At 43.2% G+C, this 13,371-nt stretch overlaps 1 long non-coding RNA gene across 4 annotated transcripts in view; it reads right to left on the bottom strand.

Moving 5' to 3' along the window:
- The window catches only part of LOC306918842, a 247,539-nt gene that overhangs the window by 43,622 nt on the left and 190,546 nt on the right, over positions 1 to 13,371 (bottom strand). The gene's annotated exons all lie outside the window — the stretch shown is intronic.

The raw sequence follows: 13,371 nt of genomic DNA, 5'->3' as shown, positions 1-13,371 counted from the left end.
AACCCAGCATGATAATGCACCAGCAAACCCCACTTGCCAGCTCAATGATTCCTGAGACACTGGCCGCGGCTGAGTTTCCTCCCGCTACGAAGGGGAGAATAGATTACCAATAGCTCGGCCGGGGGGGGAGCCAAACAAACATACAAATAAGCAGCAGTGCCTCGGACGCACAAAGCTTTGCAATTAGAGAGAGAGGCAGAGAGCTGCTATGTGCCCACCAGATAGGAAACGCGTGGGACGCCAACCAAAATGTGTGTGTGTGGTGCAGACCTGCCAGGCAGCCGAGGAGGCGAGCGGCCCACGACCGGCGGAAGAGCCTGTGGGTCCGACAGCCTGTCTGTCAGACATGAAGGAAAACACATACCGGAGCAGAGGGAACATTAACATGAAAACCTTGAACCACTTACTGGGAGTCGGAAATGAAAAGGAGATCACAAAAAAAAAAATCTAATGAAATTATTACATAAATTGTTGTTATCCGATGAATCTGTGGATAGTAGTTGCATTGAGTATTGTTTTTTTTTAAGACTAGGACATATGATGGGAACGTCATAAAAGGGGAAATTGCGACGCCCTCGTTCTCCTGTTGCCTCCTCTAAAACATTGAGATTGAGACCCTCGGAAAACAAAGTTAACCAGCTAATAGATGCTCTGTGGCATTTTTTTTTTACCGAATCTGGGAAGTATTTGCAGTTGAGCTCACTAATCTCTGCAATCTCAAAGGGATATCCTGGCGACTAATTTTTAGAATCAACTGTAATATGAATAATATGCGTGAGAGGCCCGGGGCCGTACTTGGCTGCACTGCTCTAAGATTGTGTAGAGGAGAAAGGCTGCGGGAGGACAAGCAGACACACACGCACATGTACGAACGATCAAATGTCCCAAGTGTGTGGGAGAGATCTAAGGAGAGGGAAAAACAATATCGGTTATTTATGATTGATCTGTTCCAGAATACATTATAGCTTGAGTGAATAGTAGAGTCAATGGTAGAATGAGAATGTGAGTGAGAGAGAGAGAGTGAGAGAGAGAGAGAGAGAGAGAGAGAGAGAGAGAGATACAAAGAGACAGAGACAGTCAGTCAGAGACAGAGAAGCTGACAGACACAGAGACAGAGAGGTGGTGTCGTCCACCAGAAATCTACCAGCTCACAACGACTGCAACATTGGCTGTGTGAGAAACTAAGTATATAAATAACCAGAGAGAGAGAGAGACACGTTGAAGGAGGTGAAGGTCAACGCTCATTTCACTTGGAGCTGAGACAGTTTTTTTGTTGAGTGGGTGTATAATGTATTTACGTGTCTGCAGGTACAGTATAATATGTGCCTGCTGTGTATGAGTGTGTATGTGTGCGTGCCGTGCATATATATGTTTATTGAATGTACCAGACGGGCCGACAATTTAACCACATGAACCCTCCTCGTGCCCCTATTCGGAGCACGTCATCATAATAATAACAATCTTTGTCTGTGTTGTCTTTGTAATGAGGGGTTTATGCATGGTAGCCCTACCGTAACGCCCCTCTCTTTGTAGTCGCCCTTGCTGACAGACTGATGGTCGTCCTGCATTGACTTGATTCTCAGTCACCTGCCACAGAGTTTTTCATTACATATCGCACTAATGCACATTAAGCACCATCGACCCCGCGGGCTTTCGACCACGATGTCCAACCCCATCCACTGATGTCTTTCCCATGGATTGAAATGCAGACGTTACGTTATAGTCACTCCCATCGAAAACACCGGCCGTGCTGAGCAGCCGTCAGTGACTGAAGCTCCTGCCAGCCGTGCCCCAATAATGAACCCTCTTTCATAATCACTTAGATCTTATTCTCTCGGCCATATTGATCCAAACTACAGGTCAACAGGGCCTGATGATAGAGAGCGCATGATAGGATGTTCATTGTTTCACTGTATGATGCAATCCGCCTGTACGGAAGCATCGTTATGTTTCTCCACTCAGTTATTCGGGTTTTTTCTTTTCATTTGTCACCCATCTATTACGTATGTGTAAATGTATAGCTGCAGCTAGTACAGCTCTGATGAAGGCTCGTATAGCCGGACCGCGCAAGTGCTCGTTTATTGGTGTGTGCCAATAAAGAAGTGGAAATGTGAAGAAAAAAGAAACCTAGGAATTATTTTGAATGTATACACAGAGAACATTGTTGATGCGCAACCTCTTTTTCTTATTTAGTAGGCCTACAGTATATATTACAGTATTACACACGCATGTATAATACTGTGTATATTGAATTAAGTTAAATAAACACATCTGAGTGTGTGTGCGTGCGCGTGCGTGTGTGTGTGTGTGTGTGTGTGTGTGCGCGTGTGTTCCCAGGGGAGGAATTGTTGAGGTGAGGAGGAGAGATGGAGGGGAGGCAATCAGGGGTTATTGTCAGTGACAGGGCAGCACCTTGATGGGCCAGGCACAGCTTTGTTTGTCACCTAACCAACCTCAATCAATCAATCATCTCCTCCTGCCTAACACCACCAATCAATCAGCTCTGTACTGCACCCAAAGCAGCACAGCACAACACACACACACACACACACACACACACACACACACACACACACACACACACACACACACACACACACACACACACACACACACACACACACACACACACACACACACACACACACACACACACACACACACACACACACACACACACACACACACACACACACACACACAGAGCTCTGGTTTCCTCAGCTAATCACAAGTGGCCATAGGAGCACCGAAGAGGAGGCTTTTCAAAGCTCAATATTCAGTGAGAAGCTATAATGAACATCTAATATGCATTGCCTAAAACCCATTTTGGGGAGGGGGAAGGTGTAATTTTTTTTATTCATGTAATTTTTAGATGTCAAATGGAAGGCTTTGGGGTGGCAGGTGCACCACAGACGCTCGTCACCTGTGCTGGACATGCTGGTGTATTAGTGATGAGATTAGCACCGGTCACACAGTGTGCTGGTGGTGTTTTATATCTACGGGCAGATATACCCTCTTATGTTCCATATTTCATCTTTTGACTTTTTAGGTTCATAAATTAATGCCCTACTTTAGGCTTTGTTGTATGAGAATGTCATGCTAAAACTAAGCGATGCTCACAATGCATCACACCACGGCGCATAGCTTATGAAGCAGCTGTTTGTCATTTATTAAAGATTCAAATAAAATAATTGAAAAGTGGCTGAAAGTGGAAAAATATGTCTGTGGTGTTTTATTGTGAAAAGTATTAACATGGGCTCAGGACTAAAATGACGGCATTGAATGTATTTTTTGTATTCCATTAATCTGAAAAGGAACTGTTTTAGACATGTACAAGGTTTATGCCCGACTGCATTGTTTTTTGGTCTTCGGAGAAAATAAAAGTCTGCTTCTAACATACACAATGAGCACATGGGCTCGCTGCTTCTTGTAGCATCTTACATTCATTTTTGTGGCATATTCACTCATTAGTTAACTCCTAACACATGTACTGTACGTAGCTCAGAGGCATTATTCAAACAAGGTCTATGGAAATTCTTACGAAACGGCTATAAGTCAAGGAAACGTACTCTGGTATTTTCACTTCATGTTATCAGAGGTGTTGTCCACAACACAACACAAATAAAACCTCCACTTTCCACTATCTTGTCACATCACGACACATTTTGAGCTTGCATAGATCTGCTATTTTTGTGTGACACTGTAGTATGATGAAGTATAGGGCATTAATTTACTAAAACAAGTAAAGCTATGGAGATAGGAGGTTTCTGCCCGACCAGTTGCACGATACAGTAAAGCTGGTGCTTTATCAACCGTTTTGTGCATGTCACATCACGACGTGACATGCTGTGATGGTCTCAAAAAAGTGATTGGGTGATTGTGTCATAATTGTGACAGGCAGCCGCACGGGACTAAGTATACCTGAGGCTTTACATTGCATACGGCTGTAGTGTGTAGAAGGTGTGTTTGAAGCCACCAGGAGCGTTTCCCTCCCAGAGCCCCAACTGGAGCTGATGTTTCTAGACTGCAGCCCTCCCTATAGGAGTGCTTTGACCGAGTGGATCAATGGCTCTCGCTCTCTTGTCACCATTCATTTGGACTGAAAGAGTGCTGGCTCCAGTCTGTGTCTGTCTGTCTGCTGCTGGCCCTCGCTTCACCTGGGCCCCCACTGCTCTCTCTCTCTCTCTCCAAACACTCCCCCTCCATCTCTCGCTCCTTCTGTCATTCTCTCTCGCTCTGTCTCTCTCTTGCTCCCTCACTCTCTCGCTCCCCCTCATTGTCCTTCTCTGCCCCCCGTGCTCACTCCCTACCTCTGTCTATTCCCCTCCCCCTGTCTCTCTCTCTCACACACACACACACACACACACACACACACACACACACACACACACACACACACACACACACACACACACACACACACACACACACACACACACACACACACACACACACACACACACACACACACACACACACACACACGGCTGCAGTAGGCGCCTGTGAAGCAGTTAGATGCTGATGCCACACACACATACTCTCTCCCCTCTTTCTCATACACTCACCCTCATCTATTTGTGTCCATATCCATCGGTCTCTCCGGGAATCTGTTTCTCCATCTTCTGTGGGTCTCTCTCCATGAACCCCCCCCCCGCCCCTCTCTCTCTCTCTCTCTCCAGTCTGGACTACTTCAGTGTCTGCTCTGCTGAGTGCAGTCAGGCCAGGAGCTTGGCAGATCATCAGCTGTAGGCCATTGTCACATCAGCTAAGCTAATAGCCCTTGGACCTGACATGAAGCAAAGCATTTTGTGTGATTATTTTTATTTATATACTGTATACACGTACACACAGACAAACACACACTAAGTAGGCCTATAAAGGCGCTTGTCGTGAAGCGGCTGAATACCAGTTTGAATTGTGCCAATAAACCTGATTTCCAGTGGGTGCTGAATAATGAAAGTGCAACTATATACAGTGCAGTGTGCGTGAGTGCATGCGCGTTTTATATATACCGTGTATATATATATATATATATATATATATATATATATATATATATACACATCACCATTAAATTCTCTCAAATTCAATGATGAAGAGGCTGAAAGAACCCTAAAACAAATTACACGTAGTTAGGAATACAAAATAAAGTTGGGCACTTCTGCGATCTGAGGCCAAAGCCAACTCCCAGAGCTTTTTTACTGCAACATTAAAACTGTTTACTATTCAGGAACAACAAGCGCCCCTAAATATCCCCCCACAAGTTATTGTGCCCTTGTGCTACGGCAACATATTGCACTGTATGTAAAAAAATGAACAAACATCGGCTGGGCGTCAGCCATCGACGAGGAGGCTTGTTTTATCGCCTGTACTTTATTACAGTTTGCCATCTGCACCGAGGTATGTTAATAGCTAGCTGCGACTATTTACACATATGAAAAAGCACATCCATCTGCCATGTTCCGCCGAGCTCGCATGAATCAATACCACCTCCCCTTCCTCCACCTCCTCCACCTCCCCACAACTGCTGTTTATTCACAAGGTGACAGGCAGTGCCAAAGCCTGGTGACACCTGCACCTTACATCCTGCAGTCTGACATACGCGTTTGTGCATGCACCTCACGCACGCATGCACACACACACACACACACACTTTTCACCTCGCCATATTGTGAACCCCTAACCCCCCTCGGCCATCGCCATGCTCGTCTCTGAAGGTTAGCGTGTGTAACACGCTTCAGGCTCTGAGAGATTTGCATTTGCCACTTTAAGGGGATTAATATTAGTGAGTGTGTGTGAGCGTGTGTGTGTGTGTGCGTGTGAGACTATGGATACTAATCAGTCAAAAAGGGATTATGAGGGCTAATTGGTTATAGTCATTTAGGCTAATGCCATGTGTCAGAACCAGGATAAACAACTGACCAGGTATACAGTAGGTGTCACTTTGACTAAAGATTCTGACCAGGAACAAGTGTGCCACCATCGGGCAACAGAATTAAGCATATAACTACTATAGTACAGAACTAACTGTATTCTTACGTTGTGATGGAGAACAGCCTGGTGGTGGGGAAAGGAAATATATAAATAAATAAGATGCTTTTAACGGCAATACTAATGGCATAATTTATGGTTATGCATAATGCGTTATGCGCTACATCAAATCACAGCTTCTTTGGGGGGAGGGTGGGAATATCTGATGAATAATACCTATAAACTAAATATGGCTATACTGAACCTCAGAAATAAATCCTGATTATACTGTGTGCATAGAAAATATGACCAACGCAGGCAGCGGCGTGTTGGAGCCTATAGCGTCTGGCCTTAAGTGTTGGGGTAAATCACCCTGGGTGAGAAGAATGGATGTATATGAGCCCAAGTCTTCTGTCAACAATAGCAATAATCTCACTAATCGTTAGCTCCTCTGTATACGGCAAACAAAAACAACCTCACGGCAAGCTAGTAAACAGGCATGCTTGGAAAATGCTCTGTATCTATTCTGCGGATACACTACGTACTACCTAAGCAAAGAATTGTTTGTTTGTTTGAATCTTATGCCTAATTATATATGTTATGCCTGCGCACCGGTGTCGCATGCATGCAGCAAATAGATGATCTGCAAGTTGTGAGCTTCTAATTCCCGGCCTGCCACAGCGGCACGCAACTATGTATGAATCAAGCTTGTTTCATATCAGAATAACACAGGGAGTAGGGAGTTATTGGATATACGCTATAGGTGCGTTTTAAATACAGATGAAGAACACTGTGTTACTGTATGTCTGAGGTAAAAGAACATTTAAGCATTAATCCCCACCTGACACTAATACTTGATGTATGATTGACCCTGAGCAGGACAGTACAGCACATTACAATCTGGGCCATATGGCAAGACGTTAGCCCTTCGCCCCTATAATCTCCCTGGCAATGGCTTTTTTTCTTTTTTGCAGATTTCTTTGCACAATAATTGCATGGTGGTATTAACGCATTGGGACTGATTTAGACGGGCACTGTGTCACGTCACCTCGCAGGAAGAGGAGGAGGAGGAGGGGCTTTCACATGTGCAGAAACATAATCTGCAATCAAGTCAAGCAACACGACACGGCCTGCAGGAAACAGGGCTTGGTTTTTTTCCCCCCGTTTGTCAGTTTTCCATTCCAGATGCATTTACTGTAGTTGTTACTATTGTTAGATCAAGATTGATCATTTGGTTGTATTTATATTTGATTCTATTAACAGAAACGTGATTTTTACTACAGATGTGTTTTATTTTGTGTCTTATTGTGAGTGGCTTATTAAGACTGCCTTGGTGTATAAGCCTAATTCATTCCACTGTAAATTCTATATAATAGGATGAGAGCTTGCACAAACTCAATGTAATGAATAAATATACATCCATACATGTAGGCAGCACTCCCACATAACCCACCCAATCCACTGAGAATCCCATGACAGCCGGCTTCACACAATCCAGATAAACAAACCCCTGAAACAAGTGCACTGAACACAGAGCCAGCTGACTGCTCCCACAGCTCCTGTAAACCTGCATGCTTTAGTATCACTAACCCTGCCACTGCAAACACCCTCCTGCACCACACACACACACACACACACACACACACACACACACACACACACACACACACACACACACACACACACACACACACACACACACACACACACACACACACACACACACACACACACACACACACACACACACACACACACACACACACACACACACACACACACACACCTCAAAACCCAGGTCTGACTGCTGCGGTGGAGAACGGGTGAAACCCCCAGCCTTATCCCTCAGCCCCTCTCCAGCCATGGCGAGTAATGAACAAATTCACTGCGCATTACTCTGGACTTGATCTCTGGCAAAATAGTGCTGGAACAAACAATTTGGTTTGTCAACACCTTTCTCTGGACTCCTCCATCAATGTCAGGGGTCCAAATTTAAACGGCAAAGTGCATTTGACTGCAGGACCCTGGGCTGATTAGACTTCCCAGATCAGCCAATTGCTCCAGACAGGACGGCAGCCCTGATTGCTAACCCGGCTTGAAAATAGTCTCGGCCGGCCCCGGGATTAGCATGAATATTTTGATATAGATCGATAAGCAATCTCCACCTCCATAAGAAATGCCAGCAGCCTTCATTTGGCTGATCAAAGGCGCATCAGCCAGCTGGGCGACAGCTGGCTATTGTTTTTCAGCCATAGGGCCGTGCTCTGTTGCGGGGGGTGGTGGGGGTGGGGGGATTCCATAGGAGGGGCATCTGCGGCCTCGGCCCTCTCTCTCCTCTTCCACAACCTAATCGTGGAAACAATCACTGCTTCACAGGATCCCATCTCCCAGGGATGGATCGACTCAAATGAGGGAAGCGGAGGACCTCGACCACAAGGGGACAGAGTTCATTAACCGCAGAGGTCCCTCGTACCGCTTGGCTGCCACCAGCCGCTGACCCGGAAGTAAAGGCCAGGTCAGCTATCTGTCGGTTTGCTTTCCCCGTAGCTAAACGCATTTCATTGACTTTGACATGAAAGTGACGGCGGCTGGTCACATATTATGCTTCCATCGGGGCAAAAGTGAGAGAGTCATGCAACTCTTTCTGAAACCTTCTCACCTTCATTGGCAGGTGAAGAGTGGACATACAGTAGGATTCGATGCAGAGCAGATGAGCCACCTAAAGCCACATAAAACCAGGGGCGTCACCTTAATGCCCCTATATCTGGATTATCTGGCTGGCATAGCGAAAGAGACAAAGTTGCATGCCTTTTTCTTTATTCGTCATCTGAAAACTGCACGTATTTCACATAAGCCCACCCATTTTTTTAGACCAATATCTGTGTTTACCCTAGAGTTTATTTAACAGGAAGGGATGGATAGACCACTCCCTTCGTAATAGCCCCCCCCCCCCCCCCCCCCAACACACACACACACCAGCCCTAAACTCCCCTGATTTCCAGGCACCCATAAAAGGGTGCAGGTGTGACCTGGGCATTTAGCAGTTAACTAGCAGGGAGTGAGACCACACGCCACTGGGGCGGGGGGCTCCAGCATTATGAGAAGGGATGGAGCAGGGAAAAAAACCCAATAGAGGGAATAGTGCAGCAATTGTAAATTGCAGGTCTAATTCATTAGGAAGTGACACTTCATTCCAGGGGGGCTTGAGCAGGCCGATTAAAAAAGTGGTAATCAGGATTAATTAGGGGAATATATATGTGAGGATTAGCAGGACCAACCCTTACATGGCCCAGTGGCCACTATTCCCTTCCCTATATGTGCTTGTTTTTATCTCGCACTCCCCTTCCTCTACACAATACATGCCTCAGTGTACATTTAACTCCTGAGTGTAAAAACAGACCCAAATGGGTTCCTTTTTTTCGGGTTAAATGAACACTGAGGATTTTGGGGTCCAATTCTGATCCCATATTTGGAGAGTCCTAGACCACTGATTACTATATGAAGCTGTTCAAATAGATTTCTTTTTAAATTGACAATCTCACAACGCATAACGTGACACAAAAATTGGCCAGACCAATTGTTCTGGCTCTAATCCTCCCCCCTACCATTCTTAGACAGCCGTCTCAGCCGTCCCACTGAAACATCCTGTCCTTCTGTTCTATACGGTACTCCTTGACCTACCCTCTGGCCACCAGTGTTTAGCTCAGTGCTTCTCAAACATGTTTGGCTCAGATCACTCCTGTGATCTGAGATACAGGTCATGAGGAAAACTTGAGACTATCAGTTTCCATTAGGACAGATTGAAAATATGTTATACTTGGCGTTTAAAGGGACACTTCACCCTTTTTGCAAAAAAGAAATATGTTAATGACGTTTAGAAGATGTAGAACATGCACTTTCCTGGGGGTCTTTGTGTGTGTAATATGTGGTTTTAGATATTTTAGATTTTAGCAGTGAGCCCAGTGGCTCACTTCATTCCTGGACTACAATTCCCATAATGCTTTGGTGCACTGCTCTTCCTTGTGAATAGGAGGAGGGCTGTCTTACTGAGAAAACATGTAGTCCAGGAAGTAAGTGAGCCCAGTGTCCATGACATCAGAGACACTGGGCTCACTGCTAAAATATCTAAATCCACATAATATTACACACATAAAAGACCTGCAGGAAAGTGTTCTAAATCTTCTAAACGTCATTGACATATATTTGTTTTGCAAAAAGGGTGAAGTTTCCCTTTAACTAAAACCCCAGCATCCCTATTCTGGGGGGAACATTCAACAAGATTAGCCGATCTACAGTACAAGCAGTAGATCTTCTATATTTGGTAAAGAGACTTGGTGTACTGTAGACTAAAAGCAATACGAACAAAGTATAAAATGCAAGTGACATTGATAAATTCCAAGTGTTATCAAAGTATTCTGGACCTATCTATCTATCTATCTATCTATCTATCTATCTGCCTATGATTTTAATTTTGTGATTACAGCGCTTGTCCATCAAAATTGCTCTTAACAAACCTAAAATAGCATTTGGTTATGGTCAGCATGACCATAACCAAATGCCAAGTGTTCCCAGGAGATCCAACTTCCCACGCCCTATAGGGTTAAAGGCTTAGGTTATATTATGTCATAACCTATCTGTGCTCAGCAAAACATCATAATAATAATAATAGTAATATAATCATTATTATTATTATTACTACTACCAAGATATGGCTACTATGCAGACATATCTTAGTTGCTCATGGTCATAGTTATTTTTCTTGACCATGAATGTTAAAAATGTAATTTAGATAGCATGCTATTTAGACAGATGCTAGGCTAATTGTTTACTTGGTATATCCTAGTTTCTTGAGGTAATACAATGTCTCTCTGCATATTCATGCGGTTAATTACCTTGCCTATATTGTAATTAAATTAAATGTAATTGTATTGTATATACAGATATACAAAATGAATTGAAATGATTGTTGTTGTTGTTGTTGTTATTATAAAGGTACTGTATGTTTACTCCATTGTGGTGACAGTAGCCAATGATGGAATAAGTACTAAAATGTTTTACTTACTTAAGTAAAAGTATCAATATCCTATTATAGAAAACATCCGTTACCAGTTCAGTATTCAAAGATTACTTGAGTAAAAGTTCAAAAGTATTGGCATCAATACTTAAAGTAACAAAGGTGTAAGTGTACAAAATGTACACATTACCCACAATGTCTCATTTAAAAAATAGTATATATAAAAAGTGTATATATAGGGCTGAATGGTTAATGTTTGTTTTATAGGCTATTATCAATTAAAATCTACAAAGCAAGTTCAAATAATTGCAACGGAGGAAGAAAATACCATATTTGTCTCCGACATGTAGTGGAGTAGAAGTAAAAGTATTGAAAATTGGAAATACTCCAGTAAAGTGAAAATACCTCAAAATGTCACTTAAGTACAATACTTGAGTAAATGTACTTTGTTACACCACTGCCGGTAGCCACTCTCCAGAGAGGATCTGTTTGGAAATAGTGTAGTCGTTATTTTTCAGACAATCTGGTGCTCATTTGTGAGTCGTGTGAAAATATATGACTTTTTTATTTTAAGAGAATAATTATAATATGCTGTAATGGCTACTGCTGTAATGGAGGATAATAATGATAGTTATAAACTTTTTTTTAATATATAGCACTTTTGGAAACAGTGTTAAGAGCCACTTTGCATAAAACAAAACAATAAAAAAATAAGATAACCAACACAATGCCATAAGTAAAATCAGCGTAACGGATGAACGGAATATGCAAATGCAAGTGGGGAGGTAAAAAAAAAGCTGCATAATGAGGTCTCGTGTAGTGGAGGAAGCAGTGGTGGTAAAAGTACGTTTACGTGAATTAAAGTGTTAATACTGCAATGTAGAAATACTCACTGTTAGATGTAAAAGTCCGGCGTTTAAGATTCACTTGAGTAAAAGTACACCCTACCCTAGGGTAGGTATACCGTCACAAAAAACATGCAGTAATTCTGGTCTCTAAACTGCCTCCCCCTGGCCAGCCGGGGCGCCTGATGGAGGGGAAAGGAACTGGTTGGAATAACGTGCTCCTTCCACGCGCTACGTCCGGCCGGGGAAACTCCCCCCTGTCAGGTGTAAAGGAGTAACTTGGACACTCATGCATGAAGGAAGCATGAGTTGCTCTCCCCAGGTTGGCGGAGGGTGTGTAGAGCCCAGGATCACAATCGATAATTTCAGGGGTGAAAAATGGGTTACAAAATTGTGGGATAAAAAATTAGTATTGGTATGAAAAAGTATACCAAAAGTAAAGTACGCACATGTCGCATTCACAAGTTTTCAAATGTATAAAAATGTAGTGGTTAATGTATGTTTTGTAATAATAATCAAAATCTATAAAGTAACTATAACTAAAGTTTTCAAATAATTGTTGTGGAGTAAAAGTATATTTGCCTCTGAGAGTAGAAGTGAAAGGTACTGAAAATTGGAAATATACACCTCTAAATTTGACTTAAGTTGAGTACATTGTTACTTCACACCACTGGGAAGAAGCGAGTACATGGGTGGAGGATTGGGCGACTTTCTTTCTTTTTTCTTTTACCATGACTGCATGGATGTCATCACACGTTTCATTCGGGCCTTCTATGGGCCAGATTTATTACCCAAATCTCCCCAAGCTGCCCTGGCTATCACCAGTGTTTATGTTATTACTTCAACATGTTTCAGTTAACCTAACCTTGAAACACAGTTCAAGTGCGAGGATGGGCCTGTTTTGCTTGCGGTGGAGCACCCAGCATTGAAGTTTGTGGATGACGCATGCCCTGATCCCTGGTATGGGTATCAGGCCAAATCTTTCATCGCCTGCCTGTCTCCTTCTCTCGAGCGAGGTTGGGTCGGGATAGCCTTCAAAGTTTGAGCTCTAATGTATATTGACATTTGACATTGTGTCTTAATTCTATCTGACTTTGTTTCCCTTGTTTCCTTCTATAATTATTTATCCTTATGACTCTATTCTTGGAAACTGGAACCGCTGGAAGCTTGTGCAAAAACAATTATTTCAACCACTCTTTTACACCTGTGCATGTTACAATAAAAGTGAAGTTGAATTGAAGTTGAAATAGTAACGAATCTGCTGGCTGGAATTGCAAGGTAGAGAAAATGAGGTTGGCGACTTAAATAGCCCATATATGCCCATATAATGATAACATCAGGGAACTCCATATATGGGCATAAAAGGGTCATGGACAGACAGATATAGAGAGCTCCATATATGGAGTATCTGTGTGTTGTTGCGACCGAAGGTCGTGATTACTATGAAAACCTGAAAAACCTGTCAGTCACGCCTCCATAATTGGTTGCCAATCCATCACACCTTGTGTATCTTGTGACATCATGGAGACCCTTAGATCTCCA

Source organism: Electrona antarctica (assembly GCF_951216825.1).
Source record: "Electrona antarctica genome assembly, chromosome: 3".
In the NCBI taxonomy this organism is placed as follows: Eukaryota; Metazoa; Chordata; class Actinopteri; order Myctophiformes; family Myctophidae; genus Electrona; species Electrona antarctica.
Note: the sequence above shows the minus strand (reverse complement) of the source record. Positions and strands in the feature narration are given on the sequence as shown.